This window comes from Dromiciops gliroides, chromosome 1 (genome assembly GCF_019393635.1).
Source record: "Dromiciops gliroides isolate mDroGli1 chromosome 1, mDroGli1.pri, whole genome shotgun sequence".
NCBI classification, from domain to species: domain Eukaryota; kingdom Metazoa; phylum Chordata; class Mammalia; order Microbiotheria; family Microbiotheriidae; genus Dromiciops; species Dromiciops gliroides.
This window is the reverse complement of record NC_057861.1, coordinates 570,449,813-570,465,168: the sequence shown is the minus strand read 5'-3', so window position 1 is coordinate 570,465,168 and position 15,356 is coordinate 570,449,813. Positions and strand designations below refer to the sequence as shown.

At 38.4% G+C, this 15,356-nt stretch overlaps 1 pseudogene; it reads left to right on the top strand.

Moving 5' to 3' along the window:
- The first annotated feature begins 7,630 nt into the window (after positions 1 to 7,630).
- On the top strand, positions 7,631 to 10,645 carry LOC122736485 (annotated as a pseudogene).
- The last annotated feature ends 4,711 nt before the right edge of the window (positions 10,646 to 15,356 follow it).

Sequence of the window (15,356 nt, the reverse complement as noted above, 5' to 3'; positions counted from 1 at the left end):
TCCTAAAATGCCAACTACATTTAGAGATCCAATAGATGTACATTCAGGGTTAGGTTTGCTCACTAGGACTGATTTTGAGGCTCCTGTATCTAAAAAACAATCATAATAAGTATCTCCAACCCTGGGGAGGTGAATGAACTGGCACAAAAGAGCTAAAAATTTCAGGGTCTGGAAAGGTAAAATCTTCAGATTCCATTGTCCTTTCCCTTCCCCTACACCTTCAATCCTCTGTATCTCTCTGATCTGTACCCCTTTGAGAGAGCCTGTAATTGTGTTCATTCTGTTCACCAATATCTCTCTGAAAGGGTCTGTTTTGCCTCTGTCTGTACCCCCCCTGAAAAGATATATCTCTATTTTGGTTCTGTACTGCTCTGAGAGAAATTATATCCGTTTTGGTTCTTCCTCTCTGTACTCCTCTAAGAGAAGCTATATCTGTTTTGGTTCTGTTCTCTTTGTATGGTCCTACAGTACCACATTAAGTGCCTTTATCTATTTCAGTAATAGAAAAATCTAGGGGGGGGGATATCTACTATAGTTGATAGTGATACTGGGGTTGATAGTGATTCTCAACTGCCCAGCCTTGCTGACTTGTTTCCTGTACTAGAGCTAAAATGCCCCCTCTGTTCCTTTCTTCCCTCTCATTTCCTTCATAAATATATGTTGCTATTTCTTTAAGTCTTTCAGGACTCAAGGTATTCCAACCTGGACACTGCCTTTCAAAATATTTCCATATTTCTGGTGTATAAAATGAGAATAGATAACATGGACATCTCTAGAGTCTAATGGGTCTCATCTATGTGTCATAGAATCTATTAGGTCTTTCATTAGGTTCCTGAACTGTATCTTTACATTTTTGCCAGTTATCAATCTTTCAAGCACACGATTCCATTGCTTTCAATAATGTTTCTCTTGCTTCCTTCAACATATCAAAATGTTCAGGGATATTGGGGCCCCAGTCAGGGTCTTGTAAAGGCCATCCAATAGCACTTTTTCCCAATGTTTCTAAGGAGTTTGCTGTGGCTATTATATCAGCTCTTTCCCCTGGGTATAATATAATTTCCATGAGATCAGTGACATCATTCCAAGTGGGCTGATATCCTCTGAAAATTGCCCCAAACTGACTGATAACTGCTGTGGGATCCTCATCAAATTTAGGAATTTCTCATTTCCATAAACTTATATCTTTGGGGCCAAAAGGTATATAACACCTGAGCTTTACTACAATACCCTTTTTATCATGGGTGGGGATCTCTTGAAGGGGAAGAATTTTAGACAGAGGTGTCCTCTACAGGTGAATTTCCTCTTTTTTTTTCTTTTTTATTTCCTTTGGTGTTTCAGCCTGAGAGACAGGCTTGCATTCAATCTCAGGCTTGGATTCCCCCTCTTTTGGCCCCTTTTTGGTCAATTCCTTACTTGCTACATTCCAGAGGTTCCAATAAGTTAAATCTTTGGGGGAATCAAACTGCAGGATCATTTGTAGAGTTTTCAGTGTTAAGTAGTCAAAAGATCCATTCTCTAACCATTTGTTTTCCAGTAAGCTAAAATATTTTTTTTTTGCCACATAAAATATAGTTTGATATACCTTGATTTTTTCATGCCTAGCTGAATCGATAGCTTATGAGAGTCCCATGTTGCGATTATTTTCTCTAGGGGAGACCCCTGTATTATATGGTATGTTCTGGTGTTCATAGTTTTCTTAGTGTTCTTAATATCTATAGTATTATTAGTCCCCTTTTTGTAATTCAAAATTTTCCTCACTATAACACAAAGAAAAGTAAGAATAGAAATAAAAATAGAAATAGAACATTCAAAATTCATAAGGACCAAGTGTAAACATGATTTCAATCCTGGCCTGGGTGAATAACCAGGAAAAAAAGCTCAAGAGGCTAACACGTGGAAATAGGAGGCTACAATTAGAAAAAGGGTACTGGGGGCAGCTAGGTGGTGCAGTGGATAAAGCACCGGCCCTGGATTCAGGAGCTCCTGAGTTCAAATCCAGCCTCAGACACTTGACACTTCCTAGCTGTGTGACCCTGGGCAAGTCACTTGACCCCCATTGCCCCGCAAAAAAAAAAAAAAAAGGTACTTAGGTACTTAGTGGCTAACTTGGAATTTAAAGGGATAGGCTAAGGGAAAATTTCTTATCCAACTGGAAGATTAGAAGATCGGGGTTCAGCTTTCCTCTTTGTGGTTTGCCAACTGTGAAGCTTAAAAATCTAACTGTGATGTCTAAAAATCTAATGTGTGGTCACATTAAATAGAAGCTTTAGCACCAGTCTTTGGGCATTAAGCATTTATTAATTAATTAGCAAAGAGAGAGAGAAAAGCCTTCTTCACCTAGCTATCCTAGAGAGTGAATCCCCTCAGTTCCACCAGAAAGCCCCTGTCCAATAGGCAGGGCAATAGAATAGGGCAGTCCAATCTGACCTTCAAAATCTCAGAAAGGTCACCTCATGCTTTCTCCTCAGGGCAGAGCTGCCCTGGTTCTCACAATGTCTTTCTCAGCAGGGTGGTGGTGCTCTGATTCTCACACCTGCAAACCACAGGATTATATATTTCTACATAGGGGACTCATTAGGATCCAATGGCATTTTAGAGTTGAAAACTATTCTTTTTATGATTTAATTGAAAGTAAAGAGGCACTACTACTTTGGTTCCAAAGGTTTGTCATGCCGGGGTGGGAGTGGGGATAAGCTCCAAACTGTAATGGGTCTGCCTCTCCTTTGGATCCACCAATGTGGCGGAGAGGGAAAACCTGCTGCATGGGCTTGTTTTCCATATTAATCCGCCCAGCACCCTGGAGAGGACACTCGAGCTACTGCTCATGGGGTAGATACAGCATGAGATGCGGCAGTTATAAGTCACTCAGGAGCTGCGGCTCCCGTATTGGACTACACAGCCACACTGTGGCCTGTGGCTCTTTAAGACACTGATCCATGGTCATCCATGACTGGTGGAGGCCTACTACTACTACTACTAGAGGCACTACCAATAAGTTCTGGTTGAATCAGAAATTTACAATATGAGATGAAATTCTGTTTGGATACTCCAAAGGGGGTATTCAAATTTCTCTGTCCTACTGTAATCTTTTTTTTTTTTGCAGGGCAATGAGGGTTAAGTGACTTGCCCAAGGTCACACAGCTAGTACATGTCAAATGTCAAGGCCAGATTTGAACTCAGGTCCTCCTGAATACAGGCTGGTACTTTATCCACTGCACCACCTAGCTGGCCCCTGTCCTACTGTAATCTTGTAAATTAAAATTTTATTTTTAATAAGCTGGTCACTAACTAGAATTTAGAAATAATTTTATTTCATGATATTTTTGTTGTAGTAACATTTATCAAAATGGAATACCATCAGCATTTCTTTATTAATAATTTAATAATTTTAAATTTTAAATTAATTATTTAAATTAATAATACTTTTACATTTAAGTACCACTGGTATTTGCATTCTTTCTCTGACTTTTAAGGAGTTAATTTTACTTCCAAAACAAATGTTTTATCTTTATGTTATCATTCATTATTACATGGCTACTATGTACTAGAAATTATGCTAAGTACTGAGGATACAGAAAGAAATACAAAACAGTCACTTCCCTCAAGGAGTTCACATTTTTAGGGAGGAAACAGCACATACAATAGCACATTTCTAAGAGAATAGAAAATTTATAAAAAGTAAATAATGTCATAATGAATAAAAATGAAATCAGAGTCAGCAAGACCTGCTTCTGATATGTGTGTGTGTGTGTGTGTGTGTGTATGTGTGTGTGTGTGTGAGAGAGAGAGACTATGTGACCCTGGGTTAAGTCACTTCACCTCTCCATGTTCAGAAGAGTCTATCTACCCTGATCGAGGAAAGTTTCTTGATGTGAATTCCCTATATGATGATATCACAGCTCTAGGCCCAGGCCTTACAAAAGGCAGAGAAGAGGATGTAAAAAACTGAAAGATCAAAAAAGGTCTTGGATAGACTTGAATTTTAAGGAAATTAGGAATTCTAAGAGGTGGAAATTATACTACACATAAGGGGAACAAAATGCATGCTTTGAAGAATATATTTTTTACTCTAAGAACTCAGTCAGCTACATGCCATAAATTCTGGTATGTTATCTCACCAGATTGTTGTCAGTCATTAATCTTTTTTATGATTTTTCCTATGAGGCAGCTTGGTTTCACAATGATTAGAGCATTAGGCCTGAATTCAGGAAAACCTGAGTTCAATGTAGCCTTAGACACTAACCAGCTGTGTGGCCCAGGACACTAATCTCTTTTTGCCCCAATTTCCTTAACTCTAAAATGGGGATAATAGTAACATCTCTAATTCTCATGATGGTTGTAAGGATCAAATGAGATAATATTTTTTGAATGCTTAGTGTAGTGTAGGTGCTTAACAAATGTTGCTTTCCTAACTACACATATTAACTGTGTCCTTGTGTGAGGCTAGATTTGAACTCAGATTTTCCTGACTCCAGGTCCAGAATTCTATCCACTGCATCACCCAGTTTCATGGAGAGTACATGGAAGGGAATAAAGTATAAGAAGGTTAGAATGTTAGGAAGAGGTCATATTCTGAAGAGCCTGAAGGAAAACCACAGTTAGTGTGACACATGAATGACAATCCAGAATAGGAGACTAAATATTAGAAGAATTTGTGAATCTAGAGGCACATTTTCTACAAAATAGCCTTCTTAGAAGATTACTCTGTAGTTTAAGAATTAAAACTTTGTGTTAGGTAGTTGAAGAAAAGGGATCTGTGTTGCTTGTATGATGTAGGGCCAATATGAAGGTGAATTATTTTTTCATCAGCCACCAAATATTTACCTTCCAGGATAAAAACAAACAGTTTCTGTGAAAACATTGTGGAGTATGTGGAGAGAAATGAGTATAAGAATACTAGGAAGAATATACTAAATACTAGAAATACCATGTTGTATATTTGCCTTTAAAAGCCAAACAGCATATTTCTTATTTGATCCTAGAGATGAGGGAATCACTAAACATTATTAAGTAGGAGGGTGAAATTGTCAGTCATATACTTTAGAAAAAAGTCATTCAGAAGAGTGGAGGAGGAAGGGGAGGGAGGCAAGATGGTGGCATTTCTGCTGAGCTTTCTTTCCCAACCCTCTAAAATTTTTAAAAAAATGCGTCAAATCAAAATCTGAGCATAGTCCCCCAAAAGCCACAGTGACTCATTTTTTTTTTCTGAACAGGAAAACTTAGGACAAAAAAAGAAGTCTGAAGACACTGTGGTAGAGGCTAGCACAGAATACTAGAGGCAGAACCAACTGTGGGGCCTGAACACAGAGGTGGCAACAGCAGTGGTGGAACCAGGTTGGTAAAGAGGACTAAATATCTGATCAGAAAACTATTACAGGAGAACCCTGTGTTAGGGCTGGGCATAGAGCCTAGCATCATTGGCAACTTCTTCATCTGTTACCCAGTTTTTGATTACACAGTTTCAAAGCACAGAGAAGTGGTTATAATCTGCAGTTACCTTACCAGGGTAAGGACTAGAGTGTAGACCCAAACTCTCTTCAGATCACATTACCTTGGAAGCTCTAAAAACCCATATGTCCCCAGATATAGTCCAACAAGCTCAGGCTAGCCTTTACCCCCAGAGGTGAGGAAAGCCCAACTCTAACTTAAAGTCCAAAGTAAAAAAAAAAAAGTCAGCTGGAATAAATGAGGAAACAAACAAACAAACAAAAAGAACCTGACCATAAAAAGTTCTACAGTGACAGAGAAGCTCAAGATATAAACTCAGAAACAATGACTCAAAAACATCTATAAGTAAAGCCTCAACAAAAATGTGTATTGAACACAAGCCCAATAAGAATTTCTAGAAAAGCTAAAGAAATTTATTTAGGCAGAGCCAAGATGGCTGAGTAAGGAACTTGCCTGAGCTCTCTCAAATTTCCTTTCAAACAACTTTGAAATCATGCCATTAAACAAATTATGGAGTGGTACAAACAATAAAAGGATGGGACAAAATAAATTTCCAGACAACTTGGGAGGTTGACAGTAAAGGTGAAAGTAAGTGTCAAGTCTCTGAGGTTGGATTTGAACTCAGGTCCTCCTGAATCCAGGACTGATGCTTTATCCACTGTACCACCCAGCCTCCCCCCATTGGTTAAGTTGATCATAAAAAGGAAAGAAGAAAACCAAATTACTAGTATCAAAAATGAAAGGGATGAACTCCTCACCAATGAAAAGGAAACTAAGAAAATTATTAGGAACTACTTTGCCCATTTAGATGCCAATAAATTTGACAATCTAAATGGATGAATATCTAAAAAATATATAAATTACTCAGATTAACAGAAGAAAGAAATTGAATAAGCCATCAATGAACTTCCTAAGAAAAAATCCCTAGGACCAAATGGATTCACAAGTTAATTATGTCAAATTTTAAAGAACAATTAGTCCCTATGCTACATAAATTATTTGAGAAAATAAGTGGAGGCCTAGCAAATTCCTTTTATGAGAAAAATATTGTACTGATACCCAAACCATGAAGAGCCAAAACAGGAAAAGAAAATTAGAGACTAATGAATACTGATGAAAAAATTTAAATAAAATACTAGCAAAAAATTACAGCAATGCATCACAAGAATCATACACTATGAACAGGTGGGATTTATACCAGTAATGCAGGGTTGGCTCAATAATAAAAACTATCAACATAATTGACCATGTCAATAACAAAACCTACAGAAATTATATCATTATCTTGATAGATGCAGAAAAGGCCTTTGGCAAAATGCAGTATCCATTCCTATTTAAAATAAAAAACACTAGAGGGGGCAGTTAGATGGCACAGTGGATAGAGCACCAGCCCTGGATTCAGGAGTACCTGAGTTCAAATCCAGCCTCAGACAGTTAACACTTACTGGCTGTGTGACCCTAGGCAAGTCACAACCCCAATTGCCTCACAAAAAAACCCCCAAAAAACAAAAAAACAAACCAACACTAGAGAACATAGAAATTAATGGAGCTTACCTTAAAACAATAAGTAATATTTATCTAAAACCATCAGTGAGTATTATCTGTAATAGGGAAGAGCTAAAAGGCTTCCCAATACAGGGGTGAAGCAAGGGTGTTCATTATCACTTCTATTATTTAATATTGTACTAGAAATGTTAGCTATAAGCCATAGGAGCAGAAAAAGAAATCAAAGGCATTTGAATAAGCAATGAAGAAACAAAACTATCACTCTTTGCAAATGATATGATATTATACTTAGAAAATCCTAGAATATCAACTAAAAAACTACTTGAAACTATTAACAACTTTAGCAAAGTTGCAGGATACAAAATAAACCCATATAAATCATCAGTATTTCTATATGTTACCAACAAAGTCCAGCAATAACAAATAAAGAGAAATTCAATTTAAAATAACTGTGGACAGAGGTAGCAGTACACTGAATCTGTCAAGATGTCAGCTAATAATTGACCTTGGGTTTGCTGCCAGGACTGGACAACTTTCCTGCTGAACCTGAGAACTCTTGTGAACAGATGGCTCCTAAGTTCTTTGACTAGCGGCTCAATTCTTTGAAGTCTCCACTGCTCCCTCATCCCAGGACCCCACCGTGTCACCCTAGCTTGGATCTTCACCATTGGCATTCATGGGCAAGAAAAAATCAGAAATTTACTCTATGGAGGTCAATGGAACAAAAGACATTGAAACAATCGATACTGAAACATCAGACAAGGGTGATGGCAAAGGAAAGAGAAAGGAACAACTAAGATATCTCAAGAAGGACAGCCCGAAATAACTCAAGAAAGACTTTGATCTGAATGACCACAGACTCAGCAACTAAGGAATTAGAATAAAAGTATGAAACCAATATCATTCAAGGTCTTAGTAGCACAAGAGCTGCAGAGATCTTGGCTTAGGATGGCCCCAATGTCCTTAGTCCACCAAAAGAAACTCCAGAAATCATCAAATTCCTCAAACAAATGGTGGGTGGATTCTCCAGCCTCTTGTGGGCTGGAGCTATCCTGTGTTTTATCACATATGGGATCGAACTTTCAAAGAACAACAATGCTTCCATGGACAATCTCTATTTAGGTATTGTGGTGGTGATGGTGGTCATCCTCACTGGGATGTTTGCTTATTACCAAGAGGCAAAAAGCAGCAACATCATTGCCAGTTTCACTAAAATTATTCCTTAGAAAGCTTTTGTTATCAAAGATGGAGAAAAAGAGGGAGATCCCTACAGAGCAACTGGTTGTAGGAGATATTGTAGAGATTAAAGTTGGAGACCAGATTCCTGCTGATATCAGGAACTTGGACTCACAGGGATGTAAGGTAAATAATTCATCTCTTAGTGGGAAATCAGAGCCTCAGTCTCATTCTTGTGCTCTTAGCCATGAGAATCCCTTGGAGACAAAGAACATTGCTTTTTACTCTACAACCTGCTTGGAAGGAAGAGCAACTAGAATGGTCATCAACACAGGTGACCGTACCATCATTGGAAGAATTGCCTTATTGGATTCATCTGTTGGGCATGAGAAGACACCAATTGCCATTGAAATTGAGGACTTTGTCCATATTGTAGCAGGGGTAGGTGTTTCTATTGGTATTGTGTTCTTCATCATTTCAATATGTATAAAATACCTGGTCCTAGATGCTGTCATCTTCCTCACTGGCATCATTTTGGCTAACGTACCAGAGGGTCTGGAAGCAATGGAAACTCTAGACTCCACCTCCATCATCTACTCTGACAAGACTGGGACCTTAACACAAAACAGAATGACTGTGGCTCATCTGTGCTTTGACAACCATATCTATGAGGCTGATACAAGTCAACATCAGAAAGCCCAGATCTTTGACCAAAGTTCTGCAACCTGGGCCTCCTTATGCAAGGTTGTAGCACTGTGCAACCGAGGTGAGTTCAAACCAGGAGAGGAAAATGTTTCCATCATGAAGAAAATGGTGATGGGAGATGTCTCAGAAGCTGCTCTCCTGAAGTTCTCAGAAGTCATCATGGGTGATGAGATGGAAAGAAGAAAAAGAAACAGAAAAGTGGATGAAATCCCTTTTAACTCCTTCAACAAATTCCAGCTCTCCATCCATGAGACAGAGGACCCCAATGACAAGCACTTCCTTTTGGTGATGAAAGGAGTCCCTGAGAGGATCCTGGAGAAATGCAGCACCATCATGATTGATGGCCAGGAGCAAACTCTTGATAAGAGCACAGCAGAGGCCTTCCAAACTGCATACATGAAGCTGGGAGGCTTAGGGGAGAGAGTGCTGGGTTTCTGTCATCTCTACCTGCCAGAAGATGAGTTTCCAGATACCTATTTCTTTGATGTAGAGACCATGAACTTTCCCACCTCTGACCTCTGCTTTGTGGGACTGATATCAATAATTGATCCCCTTTGATCCACTGTCCCTGATGCAGTCATGAAATGCCACAGTACTGGCATCAAGGTTACCATGGTGACAGGTGATCATCCAATCACCACCAAAGCTATTGCCAGAAGTATGGGCATCATTTCAGCTAATAGTGAGACTGTGGAAGACATAGCAAAACGTCTTAACATTCCTGTAGAACCAGTTAACAAAATGGAGGCAAAGGCAGCTGTGGTAAATGGAATGGAGCTGAAGGAGATGAGCCCAAAGCAGCTGGATGAGCTCCTGATCAACCATACTGAAATTGTCTTTTCAAGGACATCTCCCCAGCAGAAGCTGATGATTGTGGAGGGCTGTCAGAGACAGGATGCTGTTGTTGCAGTGACAGGGGATGGTATTGGGATTGCTGTGGGCTGTGCAGGCACTGATGCAGCTAAAAATGCAGCAGACATGGTCTTACTAGATGACAACTTTGCCTCTATAGTGACAGGTATAGAGGAAGGTCGTCTAATCTTTGACTATCTGAAGAAAATCATTGCATTCACCTTGACCAAAAAACATTGCAGAGCTTATCCCTTTCCGGATCTTCATTATTGCTGGGGTCCCTCTGCCCATTGGTACCATTGCCATCTTGTTCATTGACTTGGGCACTGATATTATTCCTTCCATTGCCTTAGCCTATGAGAAAGCTGAGACTGACATCATAAGCAGGAAGCCACACCACAAGAAAGACAGATTGGTGAATCATCAACTGGCTTTGAACTCCTACCTCCAAATTGGAATCTTGCAGTCTGTGGGAGGCTTCTTTACCTACTTCACTGTCTATGCAGTCCAGGGATTCAAACCTAACCTGTTCCTTTACTTACAGCCATTATGGGAAAATGATAGTATTAATGACCTTGAAGAGAGCTATGGACAAGAACTGACAAAATATGAACAGAAGCACTTGGAATGGACTGGATACACTGCCTACTTTGTTGCAGTCATGGTCCAGCAAATTTCATATTTGATCATCAGAAAAACATGGATAAATTCAATTTTCCAGCAAGGTCTCTTCAGAAATAAAGCTATCTGGGTTGGGATTGCATCTCAAATTATCCTAGCAGTGATCCTCTCCAGTGGACTTGGAAGTATTCCAATCTTTAATTTCACCACACTTCAGGTTCAGTATTGGTTTGTGGTAGTACCATATGCCATTTTTCTCTGGCTATATGATGAGTTATGAAAACTCCTCATCAGGCACTATCCAGGAAGCTGGTGGGATAAGACTATGTATTACTGAAATTGTTATTGGTTCCCAAGACTCTTAATTTCTACCTGGTGATGTTCAGCATTCTGCAGTCACCTCTGCTGGGAAGTCTCCTGTGCAATATGGACACCATCAAAACCCACACACTAGAAGAAATTTGTATGAAAGATTCTCAATGAATACAGTGTAAAAATGTGATTTGGCTCTTTGTATAGGTGGGTTTTCAAAGTAAAAGTTATTTTATAACAAAAATAAAATAAAATAATTGTGGACAATATAAAATACCTTCCAAGACAAACCCAGAAACTATATAACCAGAAATATAAAACACTTTTCACACAAATAAAATCAGACCTAAACAATTGGAAAAATATTCATTGCTCATGCATAGGCCAAGCCAATATCATAAAAATGACAATCCTACCTAAGTTAATTTATTTATTTACTGCTATACCAATCAAACTATCAAAAATATTTTATAGATCTAGAAAAAATTGTAACAAAACTCATCTGGAAAAATAAAAGCTCAAGGATATCAATGGAATCAGTGAAAAAATATGAAAAAGGTGGTCTAGCAGTACTAGATCTTATCAAAACAATCTGGTATTGGCTAAGAAATAGAGAGATGGACTAGTGGAATAGAATAGGTAGAAATTACACCATAGTAAATGACTATGTAAATTCCAAGATATAAGCTTTTGGGAAAAAAACTCATTATTTGACAAAATAAAACTGCTGGGAAAGTGGATAGAGCACCGGCTCTGGAGTCAGGAGTACCTGAGTTCAAATCCGGCCTCAGACACTTAACACTTACTAGCTGTGTGACCCTGGGCAAGTCAAAGGACAACAATGCTTCCATGGACAATTTCTATTGCCTCGCTAAAAAAAAACAAAAAAAAAAACAAAAAAAAAAACCTGCTGGGAAAACTAGACCACCATCTCATACCATTTGCTAAAATAAGGTCAAGATGGGTACATGATACCATAAGCAAATTAAGAGGTTTTTGTCGCTTTGGGTTTTGGGGGGTTTGGGGGGGGGACAGGGCAATGCAGGTTAAGTGACTTGCCCAGGGTCACACAGCTAGTAAGTGTCAAGTGTCTGAGGCCGCATTTGAACTCAGGTCCTCCTGAATCCAGGGCCAGTGCTTATCAGTGGATAAGCAACCTAGCTGCCCCAAGAGGTTTTGGTGAAAGATGAAATGACCAAGGAAACAAAAATTTAAGCTTCTGAGCATTTCAATTTATTAAGTAATACATGCCAATTGCCTAACAAATCAGGACCAGGCTCATTCCTGAGCTTAGGACTGGATCACATTTGTGATCACAGGGGGAGACAGATTTTTATATATTGAAAAGAATTAATCAATTAATAACAATTAATTAAAAGGAAACAACACAGGATACAAAATTAGGTAATCTGATTTCTAATTAGAAGAAACATTAGGACTTTCCAGGTAGGAAAGGGAAGTGTGAACAGGTGCAGTTCCCTAAAATCAAAAAAAGTGTCCTACTCACGCCAAGGGTCAGTGAACATGGAAAAAATAGGATAAAAAATATGGGTTGCTTTAGATGTACCATTGTGAGAAAACTCTTTGCATCAATCTTGGGATCTGATTTGGTTTCTGGACAATGTAACCTGTGTCCTTTAGATAAGGGTCCCTAAGCATCAGGTAGAGGTGGTCCAATTTCCCAGCCATGCAGGACTAGGTTCAAACAGTGCAATAAAGTTTTCTCACAATTCCCACAATTGAATGCAGTTTTCTTACAGGATAGAAATAGGAATAGACCCATAATTGAATAGAAAAGGAACTAAACTATCTTGAGAATTGAGTCACAAGGTGATGTCATTGTGATTCATTCAATTCCCACCAGCACTTGGTGCTGCAATCCCCTCAATTTCTTCAATTTCTTATATAAATCCAAAATAATCATAATGACTAAACTTTTTAATGTGTTTCTACAGATTGTTTGATAATATTTTATATCAGTTATATTTATATGAATATATATTTATATATTTGTATGAATCAGGGATGTTGATCTCTAGTTTTCTTTTTCTTTTTTGCTTGGTTTTTACTTTATTGATCCTTGGTTTGGCTATCAGGACCATATTTAACTTTCTCAGAGGAGTTTGGTAAGATCCCTTATTTCCCTATTTTTGCAAACAATTTCTACAATATTGGAGTTAATTTTTCTCATGATGTTTGAATGAATCCATTTATAAGTGCATCTAAGCCTGCAATTTTTTTTCTTTTGGAATTTATTTCTGGCTTATACAATGATATTCTCTATATCTTAAGCTACTAATCTGAGTATTCTATGTTTTTCTAACCATTCATTTTTCATTTGTTAGCAAAATTGCTTCTAAGAATTTCTACTGTTTTCTCTTCATGTAATTCTAATGAATTTGATTTCCCCTCTTTCCTATCATATTAGATAACTTTTTCTATTTTATCTTAATTTTTTTTTAATTTCAAGATTTATTTATCAAGTCAATGCTATTTTAAAATGCTTTTCTTTCATTTTTAGAATTCCTACTTTTATGTTTATTTGTGGTTCTGGGTGAACAAGAGCTCAGAATATCAAACTTATCTTGGGGTTTTATTGACCAAGGGACCCCCAAATGCTGGGGAAATGTCTCCTCAAAGAACAAAAGGACAGAACTTATGCTTAAATCACAAAGGATGGGGAAGGCTTTGGGGAAAAGGAGATTGGGAGGGAATGTTGCAAAAGCCAGATGATTAGATAGACCTTGACCCAAGGTGATTCCTAAAATCAGGGAATCTTTGAAGTCTTACAGAACAGATGTTACTACACAGGATGTTCTTGAAGAGGCATCATTAGAATGGGGAGCATGGCAAAAGGTCCTTTAATCAATTCTTTGTTTGTTTGTTTGTTTTTTTATTTTTTTTAGTGAGGCAATTGGGGTTAAGTGACTTGCCCAGGGTCACACAGCTAGTAAGTGTTAAGTGTCTGAGGCCAGATTTGAACTCAGGTCCTCCTGACTCCAAGGCCAGTGCTCTATCCACTGTACCACCTAGCTGCCCTCCCTTTAATCAATTCTTAACACAAGATAGAGGGAGTTATGGTCAGTTCACCAAGAGGGTTGTGCTCAGTTTGTGATCTGCAATTTCCCCCTTTTAAGGTAAGGTATACTATTTATTCTAAGGGAGAATATTCCTGTAAGCATTGACTGGTGGGGAAGAATTGGGCTGTAAAAGGGAGGTATGGGAAGTGGTGGAGCTCAGAATCTCATCAATCTAGTCTCTCTATCTGAGTCCCTATCCAGGGCCTTCCAATCCTTGAGTATTTTGGCCACCATCCCTCTGCGGTTTGTGTGAGTCACAGAATAGACTATATGAGCCCACATAGGCAATAAAAAATGGTGCATCACAAGCTGGCTAGGCTTGGATATCCAAAGTCTATCAGAGTTGAAGAAGAGTTCAGAGATTGTCCAGGAGGCCTATTAAAGGGCTGAGGCAGTTGCCTGAGCTGTGACCAAACAGGCAGAAAAGGGCAAGAGATAAGAATCAGCTAAAAGAAGGGGAAGCTGAAAGGCTTAAATGAGATCACCAAGATCTCATCTGCAAAGTGTGTGTGAGAATTACCTGCAGACAGAGGGTCAGATGAGGAAGAATGTGCCTGGCATTTTCAGATAGAAAAGTTTGAGGGCAACAAAAATATTTTTAGCAGTGAGGAACATCCAGAATTTCTAAAGTTGTTCAAAGTCATGCACTACACTGAAGGCATAATGTCTATCAGTGTAAATAGACTCAGATTTAGATGCTACCTCCTGACAGGCCTCAGTTAAAGCAACCAGTTTTGCTATTTGTGCAGAATGAATGTCCTAGTCTCATTCTCAAGGCAGCTCTGAAGGTAGTTTCTCTCAACAGTTCTGCTTTCCTAGCTCCAAATCACTTGCTAAGATTCCTTATTAAATTTTGCTTAAAAAATATGCCAATTATAAGACTCAGTATAATTTGGAACAACCTTCTAAATTTGGTTTTTCAGTATTTTGGTTTTTCAGTTTTTCATGAACTTTTTACCTCACAAACTTTCATCTAAGGAACAATATACTGCTTAAAGGGGAAAGATTGAGGGATCCAACCATAGATATTTCTATGTAAAAGAAGATCTGGTTCATATTTACAGGAAGATAGTGAGTTTTAAAAAAGCCATTCCTACCCCAAAGAGTAATGTCACATGTTCACAAGTCCAAAAAGAGTTCTTGGAAGAACTTAAAAAGGAATTTAAAAATCAAATAAGGGAGATTGAAGAAAAATCTAGCACTTACTAAGGTTTGCAGAGAATTTTACATACAGTATGGCATTTGATCCTCAGAACAACACTGCGAAATAGGCAATTAAATGGCATTGACCCTTTCAGTCTCTGTTTCTTCATTTGTAAAATGAGGGTAATAGCATTTACTTCACAGGGTTGTTTGGGGCATCAAAATGCTTTCCAATCTTAACGTGCTGTGTAAATGCTAGCTATTTGTTGCTATTCTCATCTCCATTTTAGAGAGGAATAAAATTTGGGTTGAGTGAGGTTGAGTGGGTCATACAGGCTGAGACAGAATTGAACTCAATCTCTAATTCTGGCACTCTATCTACATTGCAAGATGTATGTATCAGCCTGGACAAATCACTCAACCTCACAGAACTTGAATGCTGTCATCTGTAAAACAAAAAGGGTTGGGATGGGGAAGTGTTTTTAAAGTCCCTTCAAGCCCCAAATTTTATCA